This window comes from Orcinus orca, chromosome 18 (assembly GCF_937001465.1).
Source record: "Orcinus orca chromosome 18, mOrcOrc1.1, whole genome shotgun sequence".
Taxonomy (NCBI): domain Eukaryota; kingdom Metazoa; phylum Chordata; class Mammalia; order Artiodactyla; family Delphinidae; genus Orcinus; species Orcinus orca.
The window spans coordinates 52415321-52440361 of record NC_064576.1 but is presented as its reverse complement, the minus strand read 5'-3'; the positions used below and the strand labels follow the sequence as shown (position 1 = coordinate 52440361).

At 37.5% G+C, this 25041-nt stretch overlaps 1 pseudogene; it reads right to left on the bottom strand.

The window, feature by feature from the left end:
- Nucleotides 1-8324: 8324 nt before the first annotated feature.
- LOC101279906 (heterogeneous nuclear ribonucleoprotein K-like) lies at nt 8325-9878 on the bottom strand (annotated as a pseudogene).
- Nucleotides 9879-25041: the final 15163 nt, after the last annotated feature.

Below are 25041 nucleotides of genomic sequence, written 5' to 3'. Positions count from 1 at the left end.
AGAGGAAACTTGAAGTAAGTGAAAGAGATGGAGTCAGATAAATAGAATTCAATTTGCATATTACAAAAATGATTTTGAGGACTGTTTGCAGAGTCATTCAAGTAGATGATTGGGTAGAGGGCAAAAGTAAAAGGAAGTAAAATAGGAAGTAAATACAATAAGAGTGATGTCCTGGAAGAAGTGGTTATAGTGGGAAAGGAGAGAATTACAGTACAGTTGAAAAATATTTAGAAGATAGAATTAAATAAGATCTCATGGTTAATTTAATAAAGAAGAGGGGGAAGCATCAAGGATAACACCTAGATTTCTGGATTGAGACTCTGAATGGACGGTGGTATCTTTTATCGAGATAGGGTACACTGGAGGAGGAATATGTTAAGAAATAAAATGAGATTATTAACTCAGTTTCAGGTTTCTGAATTTAGGTACTTGTATTATATCCAAATTGAAGCCTTCAACATATAATTGGGTATGCATAAGAGAATTCTTAGCTGAAGGCATCACTCTTTGGTGCTGTTAGGAAGAACACTTTCTCCTTGTTATTCATGAATCCATAAAGAGGAGAGAATTTCCACTTCACAAAGGTTAATATGAGAAGAATTCTTCCAACTTCTTTTTGCATCCTCATTGACTCCTCACTGATAAGACTGACTTATCTTATTGGTAAATCTTGTAGAAGGAGCTGAGCATGCTGGACTCTGGGCCTTTTGGGTTCCCTCTTTTACAGCTCACAGGTGTTCAGGATCCAGGAGTGGTCTTCCATGTGGGTAGCTTTGGACTAGGTCCCAGTGGCTTGGTTTATCCTACTTCGTGTATAAGTGAAAGAATAATCAGGTCCATTTTTTGGAGAAATTTAGGGAGCTCAACTGAAGTCCTGGTCTCCAGTCAGGTTTATCAATACAACAGGCGCTATGATATGGATTGGCTCTTCTCTTCTATCTTATTTTTTAGTAGATTCTAAACTCAAGAATGGAAGATAGGGTGTTATCTATTGCTGCTCCCAAATCCAAACTAATTAGTAATAATATCTTATCGTTTCCTAAGTGAATTAACTAAAACCTGCAGGGAGTTAATTTTTTCCATACTAATAATAAATGACATAACTTGGATTTGAATCTAGCTGTTTCTCTAAAACTGTTCTTTTTCAGTATGTCACACCACAGTGCCTCAGAAGAGTGGGAACAGTGAAACTTTACTCTTTGCAAATGATTTTTGGGTAAACTGATTAACTGTCATGTAGCAGAGAAGTCCATTTTGTATTCTGTCATTGAGTGGACTAACTATAGGAATTGAAGAAAACAATTTTAGATGCTGTGGAATCTCAGAAAACCTTATGAGTTTGGCTGTGACATACAGATGGTTGGGCATCTCTGTGTAATGTCTGCAGGGTCTTCCATCTGCACCTCTACCTTTGATCCCTTCTCTCATGTGAATGTCTTGGGAGGGTCAATGAGTTCAATGAAAAGGCCATGGAAATAGTGGATCTGCTTTCCACAAGTTGTTAAAAGTTGGAAAGAATTTCCCCTAGGATAAACTTTAATCTCCTAGAATTAAGTTTAAGAGTAATTTATTAGAGTACGCTATGGGTATTATACAACTTATTAGAATATCTTTATTTAATGGAGAGTGTGTTAAAGTGGGAAGAACATACACACTATAGGCAAACAGCTCAGTTTCTACTCGTGTGATGATGGTCAAGGTATTTGACTTCCCTGAGCTTTAGTTTCCTCTACCATTGGATGGAAGCAAGGCTTTCCATGTTATTGCTTAAAAGTTTTTGATATAGTTTAGATATCAGATATGCAATGTCAAAACTGTTATTTTTGTTGTGGAAATTTCAAGCTCATTTTAAACTTTAAAACTAAAAAAGTTTTAAACTTGCCTGCTTGTGAAGCCATCCCTGCTTTGTAGAATTCTTCAGGGACTATCTCTTTCGGAGTAAATCCTAATGGTACACTCAGGAGTGAACTGACAACACAGAAGACAGGATGTTTGGTTACATTAGATAACAGTGGATTTTGGAAGCCACCTGGGGATTGTCATTGTAGGCAGGTGGCATGATGTAAGGGTTAAGAGCAGGGCATCTGGAGCCAGCTGTGACCTTGCATAAGTTATGTATTCTCTCTCTGCCTCAGATTCCTTATCTTAAAATGAACATAATACCATTACCCTTATTTGGTTGTAAGGATCAAAGAAATTAATCTGTGTAAAGCAGTTATATTAGTGTTTGGCATGTAGTAGGCACTATATAATTGTTAGGGATGATGATTATGATGATGATGATGATGAGATGACAAAGAAATTTCTATTGTCTGATTATAGGTTTTTTTCTTTTCATATCTATTTCAGATATTCAGCTAATGTTCTTTTCAATAAATTAGACCATGTGACAAGCAAGTAAATTAAGAGAAACTTGGGTGACATTTTGGAGAAATCCTTGACTCAGTTGGCAGGTGGGATTTAATATTGAACAAAGGAACTGAGATGTACTGGCGGTGTGGACAGGTCTGTCCTGACTAGTGGAAAGCACAGCCATGAACAACAGGTACAGAAATAGGATTGATAGAAGAGCTAGCATATTTGAGGCAGCTTTAGTGTTAGTTGAGAAACCCCACTGAGAAGAGAGATGAAGGGGTTTTGTTTGCTGTAGCTCTCACTACCCGAAAGGGAAGAGCTGGGAAATAAGGTAAAAAGGCTTAAAAACTTCCCTCGATTCCTGAGGGATTCAGTTTCTTCCTTAGCTTTAAGGTCTTGGGTTTTGTGCAATGCCTGGCCTTGAGACCCAGAGAAAACCAAAGCCAGCTGCACTTCTGGAAACAGGCAGCCCTGAGGGGGCGGGGGTGACTCCTGCACAGCTAAGACCTTCACAGAGTAGATGCTCCCATGAGTCTTACAGAACCACAAATCCTCTCCATGATTGGGAGGCAAGTCAGAAGCCTACATAGGAATTAATGAACCAAGACAAATGTTACAGTGGTGGGCTAAGTCAGAGGCCAGGGTACAGAAAATGGCAGCAGAATTCTAGGAGAGAATCAAATATTTATGGTAATCATTGGTGAATAGAAATGGAAGCAGAGAATATTAGACATGACCTAACCTAATTCAGCCACAATCCATGGCTGCTCTAATTGTGAAGGCTTCCATTGAGTCAGGTCTTAGTCTGAAGATATGTTGTTAAATCACTGTAATTTTGCTTAAAAATCTTATTTTCTCCTAAATGTGAAATTGCATGTGAAAACCCATGTACAGTTGTTTACATCATTTATTAATGATTTTCTTTTTTGTTGGATGATACTTAAAGAGCTGGAGGAAACATTTTAAAAAATCCACAGTTAGGTTTTGTGGAGAAAGAACTTGGCAACTTGGAAGGACCATCTCAGGTAGGTTAACCCCTGTTATGGGGCAAATTATTCAGGATATCCTTAGGATAAGATGGCAATAAGAGGAGTGGGGGAAAGCAGCACCCTGTTGAGGAGAACAGTTATCTTCCTTAGATCTATTGTTTTACTTCTGTTCTCTGAAGCTCCATCAGAACACCAAGGATAAAAAGTTGTAAGAGTTTTCTCTTCATCGTTGTGGGCATAATGAGTGGGGGCAGCTCACATTGTGGGTCACCTGGTATGTCTGCTGGTTCAGGTTGGTCCTGCCATCTGTGTGTCTTGAGGTAAAGAGAGGTGTATTCCAATATGGCGGTGCCGATAGACAGTCTATGGCTGAGCCTTGACTCCACTGGCCCTTCCCTTAGATAGGGTTGCTGGCTTGTTTTACTGAACAGAAAAGATCAAGCTCTCATGTTCAAAGAGTAGTACATAATTGTGCCTAGAGTGAGTGAGAACACATGCACACAAATCACTTTATTACAAGGGCCCTTCTTTCCATGGCCAACTGAAAGATTTTTTAAAGATTCCACATATAAGTGATATCATATGATATTTGTCTTTCTCTGTCTGACTTACTTCACTCAGTATGACAATCTCTAGGTCCATCCATGTTGCTGCAAATGGCATTATTTCGTTCTTTCTTATGGCTGAGTACTATTCCATTGTATATACATACCACATTGTCTTTATCCATGATACTAATACTGATAGACAAATCTGTGAGATACCATGATATTAAAGAGTTAGCCTAGTATATTGCAATTATACACTTAAGTAATATTATTATTTTTTGCTCTTTATGTTGCTGTTATTTTAAGCATAGTTTTACTTATGAGTAAAAGTAGTGGAAACAAATATTTTGAATGACTATTAAATATTCATCATATATTCTAAAATGAAAAAGGCAGCTATCTATTTGATTATAATTTATACTGTTCTCATGGAAGGAAGCATACCAAAATGATAACATTGGTAATTATTGGGTGTTTATTTGTGGGTTTTTTTTTTTTTTTATCCTTTCCTCAATTTTCTAGTTTTTCTTAAATGGAAATACATTCCTTTGCCATTGTAAAAACCTAAGTATATTTATTTGGGGAGGAAGGTGAAAAAGAAGTCCTAACTTTAGCTTTCTGGAGCAGAACTGATGGAACAAGGGCCTGCATCTGAGAAGGGGTTCTCTGGCTGGAGTGGGGTGGAGTTAACTCCATCTTGGTATAGGTGGAGGCACATTGTATGAAACTTGAATCTCTGGATATTGATTCAATCTTAATGAGAGAAGCCAGAATTTTAGTGCATTTATTTTTTCATGAAGGATTGGAGGAGGCCAAAGGGAAAGAAAGATGCATCTTTCAAAGTCTCTATCCTCAGTGGTCCAGGAGAGACTGTTAGTAGTAGTAAGGAAATACTTTGATGCTTAGTATGTGCCCTACATTCTTAGTCTTGGTCAAGACATGAGTCCTACTCTTAAATTCTTAGAATAACTTGTAATGTTGCAACTTATAAACCTAAAGGATCTAGTAAGCAAAACAAGAATTACACACACACACACACACACACACACAGAGACACACACACACACACACACACACCCCACACATGCAATGGTGTTTGGACTAAGAAAGAAGGAAGGAAAGAATTGGTGGTTTCAAAACCATAGGGTTGAAAACAGGTGTACCCTGTCTTCTAGGTTACAAGCTAAATGCTTAAGAAGAGTGGAAATTTCATGCTGGAATTATTTTCAATTACAGATATTATGGGAATAATATAGTTTGAAATATAAAATTGTGTTTTTATTTTTTATACTTCCTTGTATGGGGCTGTCCCCTGATTATGGCAGGTGTATCTATTGCCTCAGGAAAGATATAAGCAAAAATGTTAGGACAGGAGGACAAAAACAAAAAGTTTACTATTCAAATTTTGGCTAAAAATGACGTTTTTGACTCCATTGTGAGACACAATGCTAGGATTTCCAAAAGAGAAAGATTTTTCTGAATTCCAAAAATCTGCCTTTTCCATGTCCAGAGTCAAGCCAAGGAGACTTGGGTCACAGAATTTTCCTTAAGCTATAGCCTAGGAAGGGTTGAGGATGTGACCTAAGGAAAGATAATAGAAACTGGAGGAGGAGGGCACAGATTTCTGTCCAAGGTATACATGCACTGGAGGAGGAGAAACTAGGGTTAAGTGCTCCCTGGGTCCCTTGTATGAAACAAAAATCCCCTCTCCTAGGTCTCAGCCACAAGATGATGGAAATCTGACCAGAGTCCCAGACAATCCTTTGCATCCAGTGTAGTCCAGGAGTAGCAGAAGAGCAAGAGCAGAGAGAAAGTGATATCTAGATAGATTCACCTGCAAAAGGACCCCAAACTCTATGGCCTGCACAGGGTTTGAATGGGACATTCCAGCATACCTGGTGTTGAGGGAAAAGTGGGAGGTTCCAGAGGACCAGTGACAATCAGCAGCCTAGGTGTAAAAATGAAGAGGCTACAGGGCACAGGACTTCACAGCCAGAGGTAGCTGTGTGAGGGTGGGCTTCAGCAGCACATCCAGCAAAGTGCCTACAAAGCCAGGTGGGGTCAAGTGTTACCTGGGATGGTAGCCGGGCAGGCAGTCAGTGCTCATCCCGGATCCACTCTTCAGTGGACAGCAGTGCAAGCCTCCCAGGAACAAAAGTAGGCCCACCCCATGATAGTGGAGACTAGTGAAGCCCCAAGTCAGAGACCCATCACTGTGAGGATTCACACTGTCCCCCTGTGCCAGTGTGAGGGGGACAGAGGCGAGGACAAAAATACCTGAAAAGAAGGCATGAATCGGCACTTACAGGGATTTTGAACTTCAAATTGGCAGACGTTTTACCCATTGGCTCAGTGGTTCTCAACATTGGCTGTACATTAAAATCACCTGGGAAGCTTTTAAAACTCCTTACAGCCAAGGCCAATTAAATTAGAATCTCTGGAGGTAGGATCCTGGCATTAGTATTTTAAAGAAATCTTCGTATGACTAAAAAGTGTAGCTATATTCTAGAACCGCTGCAAGAGGAGAAAGAATCTTGAAGGACTTTTGAAAGAAAGTTATCTTTAATTGGCAAGTTTAGTTTAACTTTAGTTTTCACTCCATTGCTGAAGTTCTTAAATGATCCAAAGCAGATCTTTTCTAAAGAAAATTAAAATAAAAATACCTAAATCTACATGAAAGTAGTTTCATCTCTGATCCACATAATGAAAATGAGCTAATACAACACTGAGTGCTTACTATTTGCCATGCATTAGTTCAAGTGTGTATACATAATAATTCATTTAATACTCATTACAACCTAGGAAGTAGGCACTGTAAATATTCCTACTTTAGATAAGAAAACAGTCATGGAAGGTAAAGTACCTTTTCCAGTTTCATCCAGTTAGTAAGAGTCAGAGCAAGTATTCTTTCTACAGCCCATTCTTTGCCCCACCAGCTGCTACTTTCTATCACTCAAGAAATAAAATATCTCTTTCTAGGCTCTACCATATGATGGAAATATCCCTGCTCTCAATATACAAAAATAACTTAAAATTTTCACAACCATTGTGTGGCTTTTTAAAAATGACAACATGTACTTCAATTAGTCTGCATTTGCTTATACCAACATCTATTAAAAGTTTGTCAAGCTTCTGGAAAAAAAAATTCACATATCCTGTCCTGGTCATCATTTTTATTTTTGCTAGTATTTTCCTGCCTTTCAGAATATTAGAATATGCCTCACTAAAGCTACTCTGTTGAACTTCCTTTAATGGTGTCCAACTCAAATGCCAGTGCCTCCTTGAAGCCTTTTCTGATCTAGCGAAGGGCGTATGTCTTTTCTGGGTTTACTGTCACAACTCTCTGCTCTTACTTCTTTTATCCCATTCATACACAGCCCATATTATGTAATTATCTAGTATTATTTATCTTAACACTTCTCCCTACTTTTCTACTTAGTTCTTCTAGTATGTGTTCCGTTGGGTAAGAATTATCTTATTTATCTTCATATCTCTTGAATAATTAACACACTGTCTTATTCATGTTCAAACCATATATTTTAATAAAATGTCATGCAAATGGTCGTGATTCAAATCTAACATATATATGAAAATGGTTCCCCCTCAAAACAATAAATACTACAAACATAGAATCAAAAGAGTTTCAAATGGAAGGTAATTGAATGCAACCTCTAACTAAACAGGAAAAGTCTAAGGTGAATAAGCCAAAGAACTTCTTTCTACTTTTCACTTCTAGAATAACTTGAGGTATATCCAGTTATTTCAAAATTGTGTGTCTCTCAAAATAACATGCTTAGGGCTATTTGTCTTAAGTTGCCATATGGGAAAAGACAATTTTAGTTGAAGTTTCTTGTGCTTCCATATTCTCATGACATGTTCTCCTTTTGGATTTCACAGGCAGCATTGTCAAATTTTACCAAATACATATTTTAAAAGATTCTGTGATTAACAGAGGTATGTTGTTTTTCAAAGTTTAAAGGGTTATCTTTTTAACTGAACTGACATTTGAATTGCTACTGGCAGATTGTTGGGCTTTTGTCTATGAAAATTGTGTTTGGGTTTTTCTTAGGGCATATAAGAACACCTCTTTCCCTGTTTGTGGGATCCAATTCTTTTTTTTTTTTTTTTTGAGGTTCACTAAATTTATTTTAAAAATCATAAAACATTTCTTACAAAAGAGCATTACATTCTGCACACTGCTCCGAATAGATGCCAGGGACATATGGACTATCGTTACTTTTCCTCCCTGTCCCACCCTCCCCCAAAATATTACAGTGACCACAAAGCAAAGTGTTCGCAATAATTACATGGGGGGATTTGTTTTTTAAACCACCAACAATGAGCAAAAATTAAAATTCACTCATTCTGCTGCTGTTGCAAAATTCAATGTTAGTTTCTGCATGCTCTCCCCCAACCCCCAACCTTGTTTGTAAGGAACTGAAACATTATACCTGGTGACAGCAAAGATTTCACTACACCTCAAATGCAGAACACCTATGAAGCAGAGGAATGTTGGCTTTTTACACAGAAGCAGATAAAAAAAAAAAAAGATGCAGGACTCCTTCAGTTCTTCACTAGTCTTAGAAAAACTTTCCAGAATATTGCTTCACACTGTTCTGCAGCAAATCCTGTGCATTCTGTATCTGGGCCTGTGTTCCTGTAATGGTAATGATCCAATCTTTGGACCCTTCTAAAGGCTCATCAATTTTGATCGATGCTCCTGACTCATGACGGATTTGTTTAATCTGCTGACCACCTTTGCCAATAATAGATCGAGCCAGATCTTTGGGAGCAGTTACTTGTGTAGTAATAATAGGTCCACCAAGATCGCCATATGAGCCACGACCCCCTGCATAAGAATAATCATATCCAGAGCCACTCTGTGGTTCATAAGCCATCTGTGGCTCTGATGGGCTCCATGTATCTACTGCAGAGTCGCAGGTTTCATCAGCACTGAAACCACCCATGCCATCATAATGGTCTCCAGGTCTTCCTCTTCTGTCATAGGCCATTAGATCCCCTCCTCTAGGTGGTGGTGGTGGAGAAGGAGGAAGATTCTGAGCTCTGCCACCACCCCGGCCCCCTCGTCCAGGAGGAGGTGGAGGAGGTCCTCGACGAGGGCTCCTATCATCACAATCTCTTCTGGATGGAAGCATGGGACTCCCACCCTGACCAGGAGGCATTCTGTCAAAACCACCTCTTCCCTGCATGGGAAATCCCACGGGACGTCCACAGCAGTCATCAAACATCATTGTAAAACCACAGTAATCATAGGTTTCGTCATAAAAACTGGGATCATAAGGCTGAGCACGTCCTTCGATGGGAGACTCTGATATAAGATCAAGGATGATCTTTATGCACTCTACAACCCTATCAGGTTTTCCTCCAATAAGAACCACTCTGTCAGTGGATTGAGGACCACATTCCTGGAAAAGCTTGATTGTTGTCTGAGTGTTCTCTCGAAGTTCTTTGATTATAGCACCTTTGACTCCAATAATTCCTCCAGCCAGACTCTGATGAATCAACAATCTCAACTCGCAAAGTCGCGTCCTTTATAGTGTTGGTAATTTAAGCATTCCACAGCATCAGATTCCAGCGGGAGCTGGCTGGTTGCAGTGGGTGATGGCAACTGCAGGCCCTCTTTCAAGGTAGGGATGATTTTCTTCAGAATTTCTCCAATTGTTTCAATATCAGCACTGATACTCAGTGTGGCATTGTGGTCTGTACGGAGAGCCTTAATATTCTTGCCTCCTTTTCCAATCACTGCCCCAGCATTCTTACTCTGAAGCAGAATGTGTAATTCAACCATCTCATCAGTGTTTCTAGATCTCTAAAAGCGTGCTCCTGTTCCATATCTTCAGCAGGGCGTTTACCAAATTTGCCATTGGTTTTGGTGTTGGGAAAGTTTTCCTCTGGCTGTTCCATTTCCATTTTCTTGTATTAAAGGAACACACCAATCAGTTATTAAATATATCCTTGCAGGGAAGAACTGAAGTGTTCTGGCCGGGACTAACTGACACCCTAGCGCTGCAGTAGCCCAGATCCGAAAGGAGATGGCCCCAATTCTTTTTGATTTCATATTTTCTGGATATTTGCACCTCAAAGAAGTAACAAGAGGATACATGTTTTCCTTTTCCTTCTCTTACGTTGTAGCCTTTGAAATTAATGCTAAAACATATCAGGCTTAAGAGTAATTTCCCTGGATTGTTTTTCTTTTTCTTTTTTTAGTGGATAAACTGATATTGAACCAATTGGCATTGAATTGGCTGGGAAATAACACATTTCAAATTTAATATCTACATGAAGTGACAGGTATTTGGTAAAAAGATAGATCAATAGCCCAAGGTCAAAATTTTCCTTATGACTTATGGTACAGACCAAGAATAAATTATTTTAACTTCTGTAAATCTCCACATCACTTTAAACATTTTAAATCTTCTTCTGCATTCTTCTTGTACTATTGATGTGTCTTTCAGAGATAACTATGCTAAAAATGTTTGAGAAGTATTTGCTAACTCTCTGAGGAGAGCAAGGGCTCAATGGTATGTTCTGAATTCTAGTTCAACCACTTTATGATAAGGAGTTTTCTTTATTCACAATTGAGTTCTGCCTGTTGAAGGTAGAGTTCAGCTGTTTACATACTAACATGCAGCAATTATGATGAAACAAAATTCATTCTAGAACTCTGTCATAACTATGGCAACCAGAATTAAATCCTCTTAGAAATACAAAAAGCCACCCCAGCAGGATAGAGTAAATATCTCTTATTGATTTACGAAGGTTCCAGATGATGAAAAGTGGTTAATATATTTCTGTCATGAAACACATTTCTTAAGGCTTCTTTTTATTGATAGAGCCATTGTCTATTTAAATAATGTCAGCCAGGTATCATCAATTTTTACATCTTTTTTTCAATCACTTTTGCCTTCATTACAAGAAGCTAACAGCCTTTCCATTATTTTCTGTATTTTACTTAGGAGTAAAAAGAAGAAAGTTCGACTAAAGGACCATTTCTGATTATGTTTGGCTAAAATCTGGCTTGACCAAAGATTGTTAGTATAAATGGGTTGCATATTTATTTTGCAAGAGAATTAGTTGGTTTTGATATTTACCTGCATTTGGACAAAACCTACAACTCTCTTGGCTTCAGGTGGCTGGTGCTTGCAGTGGGATTTGTGGAAAAGGAAAATTAAACTTTTGGTAATTTGTTCTGTAAGTAGACTAATTTAAAATTCAATTCAAGTAATAATGTGAGGCTAAAATGGAAGAGCATTATGTAGCAAGATTAGAGTTTTCATGTCCCAGAGGGTTTGGTGTACAGGTGTCAGTGGGGTTCTGCATGCAAAATGCCAGCAGGTACTGTACCCACTTCTGCTTTTTCCCTAAAATCAACTCAATACTTTTTGTCTTGATTAAAATGAAAAGGTCACTGTAGGTTTTTTTCTTCCAAAATACTGACAAGAGTCATAAGAATGGAGCATCTGCAAACCAGGGTGTAGGAGGGAAGACACATACCATGGCATTGGTCTCAAGATTTTTGGAGCTTCATGTTTCATTATTTCTTGTTTTATTATAAATATTTTCCTATGATTGTTTCTAGTCACGTGGAAATGATGTGGTGGTGTTAGGAAATGTGTTTTCTCAAACAAAAGTGCTCAGTCATGGAAACAAAGCCAAAAATTATGAGACTTTGAAAACTCTAAGACATTTAACTAATTTTCTACTCTCATGTTCCCTTAACTTCTAAAATGACTGAACTGTAATGTTGAACTTTTAGGTGTGTTATATATCTTAAGAATTAGGGTGTATTTATCTTGTCTAATCTGCCTTATTTATGACTAGTTTTTTTCCTGTTGCTATAGGTATTGAAATTCCTGAAATAAATTATAGTCAACCTAAGCATTTGCCCAAGACAGAAAATAATCGAAGAACCACAGCCTTATGTTATTTTGGTCCTGATGCTGCATTCTCTAAAGTTCCTGAGTTTTACCTGGGCCTCCATCCATCGTGTCAAAGCAGTCTCTGAAATGCCATTGCAATCTGATCCTTTCTGCCTGCAGTTCTGAAGATCACGGAGCTCCAAAATTTTATAGGCCTTTTTATTACTTTTCACAGCATCCCCATGTCAGGTTGACATTCTGCTTCAAATCACAAGATATGAGAATTGGAGGGGATTTCAGAAATCACCTAGTCTAAGCTGTTCATTTTGCAGATAAGAAATTGAAGCTCAGAGAGGTGAAGTGAGTTGCTCAAGGTCACACAGCTCATTAACAGCACAGCTGCTCTTCTAATCCTAATCTGGAGCTCTATCCATCAAACCTCACAACCTCAGGTTTTCTCTTATGTCCAGAGGAAGTCACTTCTGCTCTGCCTTTTAGCAGATGAGCCCACAGACAGAAGGTAGAATCACCCATTCCCAAACTAGTGCTCCAACTATTACTGCCCATTATATATCTTCTCAGTTTTAAAGGAAAAAAAAAGAAAAAACCGAGCCTGCACATTCTGCTTTTATATTCATTATCTACTCTGTGCCTGTTAGTTGCTCCCATTTTTTGGGAATGCTTTTACTGATTAACTTGGTCTCCGTAATATAAAATGGTGAAATGCATTATGTTGGGTAAATGTGATGTTATTAATGTGTTTTATTCTAGTTATGGGTCATTATTTCTGATAGATGTAATCGTCCCACTACTGAGACCTAGCAGGTGGTCTCACTAGAAGTTATAACAGTATTCTTAATGGTCTGGTAAGAATGTCATTTGCAGGGCAGCAAGGGCAGAAAGAAATTGGTCCCAGAGCTAGCTTGCTTCGGTACTCATTCCCAAGCTTGAGCAAGCAAAAGTAAATACATATTTTCTTACTGATCAGCTGGGTATTTTTCCTGCCTATCTATTTTCAGTAAAAGTCATGAGGACCCATGTCTATTTATTTCCTATTTACCGCCTCCCCTTCCCCAATAATAGTACTAATGACCCTGCAACGCTTTGCTTTTCTAATTCTTGGAGGAGACAGGTCATATTTTCTCCTGAGGGGAACCAACACCCATTCAAGTAATAAGATATGATTAAATCCATCTGACCAGACCAAAAACAGAGGCCACTGGGAAGCAGGAATCAAGTGGCAATTTTTCCATTAGAGATAGCTGACTCTTGAGAGAAGGTATGATATCAGTATGATGAGAGAAATAGAAATTGTATATTTAAATGTTAATACCTTAGTATATGTAAGAGGCATGCTTGCTAGAAATCATTAAATAATTATGTACTATTAAAGATATATCATTAAATAATAGTACATCTTACAATCAATGGCATTTTCGGTTCAATAAAATACAGCATTTAGCCATCATTTCATAGAACTAAATATATCTAGAGCCAGGAGATTTGGAGAACTACTATAGTCTAGCTTCCTAACTTTGTATTTGAGAAAGTACGGCTCAAAGAAACTAAATGAATTGCCCTTGATTACACGGCACCCTGGTACATGAAGGTGACAAGCCAGGTTTTAGAGGTCACTGCTGATGACTGTTCTGAACCTGGCTTATATAGTTATCACAACATACTATCATTTTTCTCCATAGTGAAATTCCTTCTGTCTTCTAATATATAAGAAAATGTGTGATCTAAAGAAGTAAAGTGATAAAGTAGTTCTTATATTTAGGGACCTCTCAGGAAGCATAAAAACGTGGCTTTCCAACAAGAGATTGTAAGTTCTTGGAGAGATGGTGGCAGTTTCTTAATATTTCAGGAAATATTATTTTTGGGAAGACAAGGATAATATTTCTTTAACATCTAGAGAATTCCAGATAAGCAACAGGGGCAATAATCAGTGGCCCTGAGAATAAAATAATGTAGTTTAACGTCTTTTCCACACTGCTATCCACTATTTATTAGTATTATTACGGACATTCCTGTGTTTTTTTAACCTTTGCATTCATCAAAATTCCTCCTGCTTTTTCCCTTTTTAATAGTGATTTTAATTTTTATCAAAACAATGCACTATATGTAGTTTTGAAATCAAAAGATATAAAAGGCTTATAACAAAAAGTAGCAGTCTTTTTTCCTGGACTTCGAACTCCAGTACTCCCCAGGGACAAATACTGGATTCTTCCAGCCATTTCCCTTCGCATTTTTTTGGGGGGGGCGGGGGTTTGCGGTACGCGGGCCTCTCACTGCCGTGGCCTCTCCCGTTGCGGAGCACAGGCTCCCGCCGCGCGGGCTCAGCAGCCATGGCCCACGGACCCAGCCGCTCCGCGGCATGTGGGATCCTCCCAGACCAGGGCACGAACCCGCGTCCCCTGCATCAGCAGGCGGACTCTCAACCACTGCGCCACCAGGGAAGCCCCCTCCCTTGGCATTTTTAAGTGATATCTATCAAGTAATAGATTGACATGACTTCTTTTTTTACAACCATATATTTCTTAATCAGCTTTATTGAAGTATAATTGACCTACAGTAAATTGTACAAATTTTAAATGTCCAATTCCATAAGTTTTGGCGGATGCACTGGCCTGTAAAACCATTACCACAATCAAGATAGTGCTTATATAATTCCCTCTCAAAATGTCTTTGTGCCCCATGTAATCCCATCTTGCCTCTACTCCCTGTAACTACCCCTGCCTGGCCACTGGAAATCACTGTTTTAGTTTCTATCACTATAAACTAGTTGGCATTTTCTAATATTTTATGTAAACGGTATCATATAGTAGGCACTCTCTTTTTTCTGGTTTCTTTCATAAACATAATTATTTTGAGGCTTATCCATGTTTTTGCATCTATCAGTAGCTCATTCCTTTTTATTGCTGATTAGTATTCCATGGTATGAATACACTATAACGTGTTAATCTGTTTTAACCATTAATGCACATTTGGATTGTTTCTAGTTTTTGGCTATTACAAATAAAGCTATTAACATTTGTGTACAAGCCTTTCTGTGGAGATATGCTTTCATTTCTCTTGCATAAATATCTAAGAGTGGAATGACTTTGTCATATGGTAGGAGTATGCTTTTCAAAGTGGTTGTACTATTTACATTCCCACCTCCAGTGTATGAGAGTTTCAGGGATTCCACATCCTCACCAACACTAGGAATGATCAATCGTATTTTAATCTTAGACATTCTAATAGGTGTATAAGTGTATTTTATGATGATTTTAATTTCCTTTTATTAATTACTAATGATATGAAGCAGAGTCAATAATATGATAAAATGAGTGAGACACTCATCCTGGGCACAAAATTTGAGGGGATGCCAAGAAACTCAGTAATCAAAATAAATAATATTTAAAAAATAGAAAAATACTGAAAAATACCCATAGTGAACACAGTATCAAAAATTTAAATAAAGACAGCATTAATATTACTGACTTTTCCTTCTGTTTCAGATTCCAATATGGCTTGGTGCTGCAGTGATGTTAGGAATTTTTTCATGTATTTATTATTATCTGTATATTCTCCTTACAAAGTATCTATTCAAATCTTTTGCTTTTGTTTATTTTTATAGATTTTTTAAATATTATTGAGTTTGCGATTACTAGTCCTTCATCACATATGTGTTTGCAAATATTTTCTGCCAGTCTGTGGTTTATCTTTTCTTTTTCTTGGCAGTGCCTTTCAAAGAGAGAAACTTCTTAATTTAGAGAAATCAAATTATTAATTTTATTATTTTCTAATTTTATGGATTGTGCTTTTGATGTTGAAAGAAAACTTTGCTTAACAAAAAGTCTCAAAAATTTCCTGCTATTTGCTCTATTGGACATTTTACAGCTTTAGGTTTTACAATCAGGCATATGACACAGTTTGACGGTTAATTATTGTATAGATCAAAGTTCTTTTTCCTTTTTTTTTTTTTTTGGCATATGATTATCCAATTGTTTCACCCACATTTGTTGGAAAGACTATCTTTTCTTCATTGAAACATCTTTGAAAAACCTGTTCTCTTTCACAGAATTTTGTTATTCTCTCCTTCAAAGATGATTTGGCTATTTCAAGTCCTTTATCATTACATATGAGTTTTAGAATCAGCATGTCAATTCCTGAAGAAGAGGCTGCTCAATTTTGATTGAGATTGCATTGAATCTATAGATCAAATGGGGAAAAATAATAACCATAATTAATCTTCTGATCCATGAACATGGTTTATCTCTCTATTTTAAAGTGTGTTCTTTGATTTCTCTGAGGAATGTTTTGTAGTTTTCACTACATAAGTTTTGTACATCTTTGTCAGATTTATCCCTATAAATTTGATACTGTTTGAAACTATTGTGTTTTTTTTCTTTAACATCTTTTTTGGGGTATAATTGCTTTACAATGGTGTGTTAGTTTCTGCTTTATAACAAAGTGAATCAGTTATACATATACATATGTTCCCATATCTCTTCCATCTTGCGTCTCCCTCCCTCCCACCCTCCCTATCCCACCCCTCCAGGCGGTCACAAAGCACCGAGCCGATATCCCTGTGCCATGTGGCTGCTTCCCACTAGCTATCTACCTTACATTTGTTAGTGTGTATATGTCCATGACTCTCTCTCGCCCTGTCACAGCTCACCCTTCCCCCTCCCCATATCCTCAAGTCTGTTCTCCAGTAGGTCTGTGTCTTTATTCCAGTCTTATCCCTAGGTTCTTCATGACATATTTTTTTTCTTAAATTCCATATATATATGTGTTAGCATACGGTATTTGTCTTTTTCTTTCTGACTTACTTCACTCTGTATGACAGACTCTAGGTCTATCCACCTCATTATAAATAGCTCAATTTCATTTCTTTTTATGGCTGAGTAATATTCCATTGTATATATGTGCCACATCTTCTTTATCCATTCATCCAATGATGGGCACATAGGTTGTTTCCATCTCCGGGCTATTGTAAATAGAGCTGTAAGAACATTTTGGTACATGACTCTTTTTGAATTTTGGTTTTCTCAGGGTATATGCCCAGTAGTGGAATTGCTGGGTCATATGGTAGTTCTATGTGTAGTTTTTTAAGGAACCTCCATACTGTTCTCCATAGTGGCTGAACCAATTCACATTCCCACCAGCAGTGCAAGAGTGTTCCCTTTTCTCCACACCCTCTCCAGCATTTATTGTTTCTAGATTTTTTGATGATGGCCATTCTGACTGGTGTGAGATGATATCTCATTGTAGTTTTGATTTGCATTTTTCTAATGATTAATGATGTTGAGCATTCGTTCATGTGTTTGTTGGCAGTCTGTATATCTTCTTTGGAGAAATGTCTATTTAGGTCTTCTGCCCATTTTTGGATTGGGTTGTTTGTTTTTTTGTTATTGAGCTGCATGAGCTGCTTGTAAATTTTGGAGATTAAGCCTTTGTCAGTTGCTTCATTTGCAAATATTTTCTCCCATTCTGAGGGTTGTCTTTTGGTCTTGTTTATCGTTTCCTTTGCAGTGCAAAAGCTTTGAAGTTTCATTAGGTCCCATTTGTTTATTTTTGTTTTTATTTCCATTACTCTAGGAGGTGGGTCAGAAAGGATCTTGCTGTGATTTATGTCAAAAAGTGTTCTTCTTATGTTTTCCTCTAAGTGTTTTATGGTGTCTGACCTTATAGTTAGGTCTCGAATCCATTTTGAGTTTATTTTTGTGTATGGTGTTAGGGAGTGTCCTAATTTCATTCTTTTACATGTAGCTGTCCAATTTCCCAGCACCACTTATTGAAGAGACTGTCTTTTCTCCATTGTATATCTTTGCCTCCTTTGTGACAGATTAGTTGCCCATAGGTGCGTGGGTTTATCTCTGGGCTTTCTATCCTGTTCCATTGATCTATATTTCTGTTTTTGTGCCAGTATCATATCTTGATTACTGTAGCTTTGTAGTATAGTCTGAAGTCAGGGAGTCTGACTCCTCCAGCTCTGTTTTTTTGCCTCAAGAATGCTTTGGCTACTTGGGGTCTTTTGTGTCTCCATACAAATTTTAAGATTTTTTTGTTTTAGTTCTGTAAAAAATGTCATTGATAATTTGATAGGGATTGCATTGAATTTGTAGATTGCTTTGGGTATGTATAGTCATTTTCACAATATTGATTCTTCCAATCCAATAACATGGTATATCTCTCCATCTGTTGGTATCATCTTTAATTTCTTTCAACAGTGTCTTATACTTTTCTGCATACAGGTTTTTTGTCTCCCTAGGTAGGTTTCTTCCTAGGTATTTTATTCCTTTTGTTGCAATGGTAAATGGGAGTGTTTCCTTAATTTCTCTTTCAGATTTTTCATCGTTAGTGTATAGGAATGCAAGAGATTTCTGTGCATTAATTTTGATTCCTGCAACTCTATTGAATTCATTGATTAGCTCTAGTAGTTTTCTGGTGGCATCTTTAGGATTTTCTATGTATAGTATCATGTCATCTGCAAACAGTGACAGTTTTACTTCTTCTTTTCCAATTTGTATTCCTTTTATTTCTTTTTCTCCTCTGATTACCATGGCTAGGACTTCCAAAACTATGTTGCATAATAGTGGTGAGAGTGGACTTCCTTGTCTTGTTCCTGACCTTAGAGGAAATGCTTTCAGTTTTTCACCATTGGGAATGATGTTTGCTGTGGGTTTGTCATATATGGCCTTTATTAAGTTGATATAGGTTCCCTCTATGCCCACTTTCTAGAGAGGTTTTATCATAAATGGGTGTTGAACTTTGTCAAAAGCTTTTTCTGCATCTATTGAGATGATCATATGGTTTTTCTTCTTCAATTTTTTGATATAGTTTATCACATTGATTGATTTGTGTATGTTGAAGAATCCTTGCATCCCTGGGATAAATCCACCTTGATGATGGTGTATGATCCTTTTAATGTGTTGTTGGATTCTGTTTGCTAGTATACTGTTGAGGATTTTTGCCTCTATATTCATCAGTGTTATTGGTTTGTAATTTTATTTTGTATTTTATTTTATTTTTAGTATCATTGTCTGGTTTTTAGAACGAATTTGGGAGTGTTCCTTCCTCTGCAATTTTTTGGAAGAGTTTGAGAGGATGGGTGTTAGCTCTTCTCTAAAAGTTTGATAGAATTCACCTGTGAAGCCATCTGGTCCTGGACTTTTGTTTGTTGGAAGATTTTTAATCACAGCTTCAATTTCATTACTTGTGATTGGTCTGTTCATATTTTCTATTTCTTCCTGGTTCAGTCTTGGAAGGTTGTACCTTTCTAAGGATTTGTCCATTTCTTCCAAGTTGTCCATTTTATTGGCATAGCGTTGCTTGTAGTAGTCTCTTAGGATGCTTTGTATTCATGCCATGTCTGTTGTAACTCCTCCTTTTTCATTTCTAATTTTATTGATTTGAGTCCTCTGTGTCTTTTTCTTGATGAGTCTGCATAATGGTTTATCAATTTTGTTTGTCTTTTCAAGGAACCAGCATTTCATTATTTTGATCTTTGCAATTGTTTTCTTTGTTTCTATTTCATTTATTTCTGCTCTGATCTTTATGATTTCTTTCCTTTTAATAACTTGGGGTTTTGTTTGTTCTTCTTTCTCTAGTTCTTTCAGGTGTAAATTTAGATTGTTTATTTGAGATTTTTCTTGTTTCTTGAGTTAGGATTGCATTGGTATAAACTTCAGTCTTAGAAATGCTTTTGCTGCATCCCGTAGGTTTTGGATCGTCGTGTTTTCATTGTCATTTTTATCTAGGTATTATTTTTTATTTCTTCTTTGATTTCTTCAGTGATCTCTTGGTTATTTAGTAACGTATTGTTTAGCCTCCATGTGTTTGTATTTTTTTATGTTTTTTCCCCTGTAATTCATTTCTAATCTCATAACATTGTGGTCAGAAAAGATGCTTCATGTGATTTCAATTTTCTGAAATTTACTGAGGCTTGATTTGTGACCCAACATGTGTTCTATCCTGGAGAATGTTCCGTGCACACTTGAGAACAAAGTGTAATCTGCTGTTTTTGGATGGAATGTCCTATAAATATCAATTAAATCTATCTGGTCTATTGTGTCATTTATAGCTTGTGTTTCCTTATTAATTTTCTGTTTGGATGATCTGTCCATTTGTGTAAGTGAGGTGTAAAAGTCCCCCACTATTATTGTGTTACTATCAATTTCCTCTTTTTTTTTTTTATTTTCGGTATGCGGGCCTCTCACTGTTGTGGCCTCTCCCATTGCGGAGCACAGGTTCCAGACGAGCAGGCTCAGCGGCCATGGCTCACGGGCCCAGCTGCTCCGCGGCATGTGGGATCCTCCCGGACCGGGCACGAACCCGTGTCCCCTGCATCAGCAGGTGGACTCTCAACCGCTGCGTCACCAGGGAAGCCCAATTTCCTCTTGTAGAGCTGTTAGCAGTTGCCTTATGTATTGAGGTGCTCTTATGTTGGGTGCATATATATTTATAATTGTTATATCTTCTTCTTGGATTGATCCCTTGATCATTATGTACTGTCCTTCCTTGTCTTGTGTAGCATTCTTTATTTTAAAGTCTATGTTATCTGATATGAGTATTGCTACTCCTGCTTTCTTTTGATTTCCATTTGCATAGAATATCTTTTTCCATCCCCTCACTTTCAGCCTTTATGTGTCCCTAGGTCTGAAGTGGGTCTCTTGTAGACAGCATATATATGCATCTTGTATTTGTATCCATTCAGCGAGCCTGTGTCTTTTGGTTGGAGCATTTAATCCATTCACGTTTAAGGTAATTATCGATATGTATGTTCCTATTATTATTTTCTTAATTGTTACGGGTTTGTTTTTGTAGGTCCTTTTCTTCCTTTTTTTTTTTCCCACTTTGAGAACTTCCTTTAGCTTTTGTTGTAGAGCTGGTTTGGTAGTGCTGAATTCTTTTAGCTTTTGCTTGTCTGTAAAGCCTTTGATTTCTTTGTTGAATCTGAATGAAATCCTTGTTGGGTAGAGTAATCTTGGTTGTAGGTTCTTCCCTTTCATCACTTTAAATATGTCATGCCACTCCCTTCTGGCTTGTAGAGTTTCTGCTGAGAAGTCAACTGTTAACCTTATGGGAGTTCCCTTGTATGTTATTTGTCCTTTTGTCCTTGTTACTTTCAAAAATTTTTCTTTTTCTTTAATTTTTGCCAATTTGATTACTATGTGTCTTGGCATGTTTCTCCTTGGGTTTTTCCGGTATGGGACTCTCTGTGCTTCCTGGACTAGGGTGGCTATTTCCTTTCCCAGGTTAGGGAAGTTTTTGACTATAATCTCTTCAAATATTTTCTTTGGTCCTTTCTCTGTCTCTTCTCCTTCTGGGACCCCTATAATGAGAATGTTGGTGTGTTTAATGTTGTCCCAGAGATCTCTTAGGCTGTCTTCATTTCTTTTCATTATTTTTTCTTTATTCTGTACCGCAGCAGTGAATTCCGCCATTCTGTCTTCCAGGTCACTTATCCGTTCTTCTGCCTCAGTTATTCTGTTATTGATTCCTTCTAGTGTATTTTTCATTTCAGTTATTGTATTGTTCATCTCTGTTTGTTTGTTCTTTAATTCTTCTAGGTCTTTGTTAATCCTTTCTTGCATCTTCTCGATCTTTGCCTCCATTCTTTTTCTGAGGCCCAGATCATCTTCATTATCAATATTTTGAATTCTTTTTCTGGAAGCTTGCCTATCTCCACTTCATTTATTTATTTATTTATTTTCTGGGGTTTTATCTTGTTTCTTCATCTAGTACATAGCCTTCTGCCTTTTCATCTTGTCTATCTTTCTGTGAATGTGTTTTCTGTTCCACAGGCTGTAAGATTGTAGTTCTTGCTTCTGTTTTCTGCCCTCTGTTGGATGAGGCTATCTAAGAGGCTTGTGCAAGTTTCCTGATGGGAGGCATTGGTGGTGGGTAGAGCTGGCTGTTGTTCTGGTGGGCAGAGCTCAGGAAGATTTTAATTCACTTGTCTGCTGATGGGTTGGGCTGGGTTCCCTCCCAGTTGGTGGTTTGGCCTGAGGCGACCCAACACTGGAGCCTACCCAGGCTCTTTGGTGGGGCTAATGGTGGACTCTGGAAGGGCTCATACCAAGAAGTACTTCCCAGAACTTCTGCTGCCAGTTTCCTTGTCCTCACGGTGAGACACAGCCAACCCCTGCCTCTGCAGGATACCCTCCAACAGTAGCAGGTAGGTCTGGTTCAGTCTCCTATGGGGTCACTGCTCCTTCCCCTCGGTCCCAATGCACACACTATTTTGTGTGTGCCCTCCAAGTGTGGAGTCTCTGTTCCCCCAGTCCTGCCAAAGTCCTGCAGTCAAATCCTGCTAGCCTTCAAAGTCTGGTTCTCTAGGAATTCCTTCTCCCATTGCTGGACCCCCAGGTTGAGATGCCTGACATGGGGCTCAGGACCTTCACTCCAGTGGGTAGACTTCTGTGGTATAAGTGTTTTCCAGTTTGTGTCACCCACCCAGCAGTTATGGGATTTGATTTTATTGTGATTGCACCCTTCCTACTGTCTCATTGTACCTTCTCCTTTGTCTTTGGATGTGGGGTATCATTTTTGGTGAGTTTCAGTGTCTTCCTGTTGATGATTGTTTAGCAATTAGTTGTGATTCTGGTGCTCTTGCAAGAGGGAGTCTGTTGAGCATCATATTTTTTATTTCTGATCAGTCTGTTTAGGTATATATCAATTTCATGGATCTCAAATAACCGTATTTTGCTATTTTTGTTGGTTTTCTGTTTTTTATTTCATTAATTTCTGCTCTAATCTTTATTTTTCCTTTTTCTTTCCTTTATTTTAATTTGCTCTGTTTTGAGTTTTTTAAGGTGAGAATTAAGGTTATTGATATGAGACCTGTTTTCTATTGTAATATGGTTTACTCAGTGCTGTTAAATAAATGTTATTATTGCCATTTAAGTACTACTTTTGTTGCACACTCAGATTTTGATATGTTATGCTTTCATTTGAATTTCATTCAAAATACTTTATAATTTTATTTCATTTTTGTAATTTTACTTTTTACCCATTGGTTATTTAGAAACGTATTATTTCAATTCTAAATATTTAGGGATTGGCCACATTTTTATTTGATATTGATTTCTAATTTAGTTCTATTGTCATCAAGGAACATAAGTGGTTTGCACACTTTTTAAGTTACTTAGACCTGTTTTATGGCCCAGAGAGTTGTCTAGCTTGGTAAATATTCCATGTGTATTAAAGGACTCTATATTCTTCTGCTGTTAGGTGGAGCTATTAGGTCAAGTTAATTGACAGTGTTTTTCAAGCATTCTTTTTTTTATAAATTTATTTATTTATTTATTTATTTATTTATTTATGTATATATGTATGTATGTATGTATGTCTATATTGGGTCTTCATTGCTGTGCATGGGCTTTCTCTAGTTGCAGCAAGCCAGGGCTACTCTTCATTGGCGTGTGTGGGCTTCTCATTGCAGTGGCTTCTCTTTGTTGCAGAGCACGAGCTCTAGGCACGGAGGCTTCAGTAGTTGTGGCATGCAGGCTCAGTAGTTGTGACTCATGGGTTCTAGAGAACCGGCTTAGTAGTTGTGGCTCACAGGCTTAGTTGCTCCACGGCATGTGGGATCTTCCTGGACCAGGGCTCAAACCCATATCCCCTGCATTGGCAGGTGGATTCTTAACCACTGTGCCACCAGGAAAGTCCCTCAGGCGTTCTTCATACTTAATGATTTTCTGTCAATTATTTCTCTCATTTTTTGAGAGAGGGGTGTTGAAATCTATAAACAAAACTGCAGAATCTAGACTGTTTCCATTTCATGTCTGTTATTTCCACAGAATACATTCATTATGCTTGGTCTGGGGAATATAGAGTTTAGAGAACTCAAGCCACTCTTTAAACTGTTGGACCAGAAATGGCATATTTTGTTGCTAACCATTGGCAAGACATAATTACATGGTCCAAACAAGGGAAGCTGGGAAATGTGGAAGAGGGAGGGGTCACACGGTATGGTTGGTGAGCAATAACTATATTTTCTATAAAAAATTTTACCCAAAGTTATAGTGGGAAGTACTCCCATATTTATTATGGTTCGGTACATAGAGATGACTCTTTAGATTTCTTCCATATCATAAATGTTTAGACTGTCCCATGCTTCACAATGCATATCTTGGACCTAACAAGGCATGTGTCTATCACTTTTTAAATATAACTAAAAGTCTAATTTCATGAAACCTTTGGGATGGAACAGGGTCATCCCTATCTTAAGAAATAATATAACAATGAACTGTTTTCTGTCATTATGTGCCAGTTTGCAAATTGTAATATGTAAATAATTTCATGTAAGATTTACAGAAACCCTATTTTTTAATCCCAATTTCTAAGATGATGACACTGAAGCATAGAGATATGAGTAATTTAATACATGGACAAATAGGTGAAAATTTGGCTGAGTTGTTTTTTGGACCTTCATGCCATGTCCATCTTGTGCCAAAGTCCATTCTGTAGGTTTTCTGTGTTAATACCAAGATGAATCTGTTCTTTTTCTCAACTACTGGCAAGTGGATTCAAGGGGAAAAAAGAAGAAAGCAGCTTAAACTGATGAGTGACAGTTGTGTTTCACTTGAACTGATAAATATATATAGTAAGCAATAGCTCAGGTATCCCCAATAAATAATTATAAAGTTATGTGATCCATTATGAGCATATTAAGATAGCTATCATCAACTCTTTGGAAAACTATCATGAAGAAAAACATTATGTTGTTTATATATGGCCCAGTACGAGGCCACAGTTAATTGCTTTGTATAGCACCATGACTGAAACACACACACACACATAAATGCACATAAATGTATTTATATATGCATACATATATAAATTATAATATATAAAGTAGATGTTATATATACACATGTATGTGTGTGTGTGTGTGTGTGTCTTCCATGCTCATAAGATTCTTGGGTTTCTTAATCCCCAAATAGCTATGTGGGACAAAGAATATCTACCTAAGGAATCAGCACCTTGAACGATTCAGATCTGATTCTTCCACCCTCCAGTGGAGGCTGTTTTGCCAAGAGGAGCTGGAACTTCATCTTCCCATTTACAACCTCAGGATGCCTCACCTGTGAAGTATGGTTATTATATTTCTGTTAGGAAGGTAAAAGACCCATAACTCAAAAAGTCTCAGGCAGGAGGGAGTTACTAAGATCTTTCACATAAGCAGTGGTAACATAATTATCACTCTTTAAAGTGAGATTGAATTTATTTTTATTTCCTTGCAAAAGTAATGAGTAGAAAGAGTGAAATAAT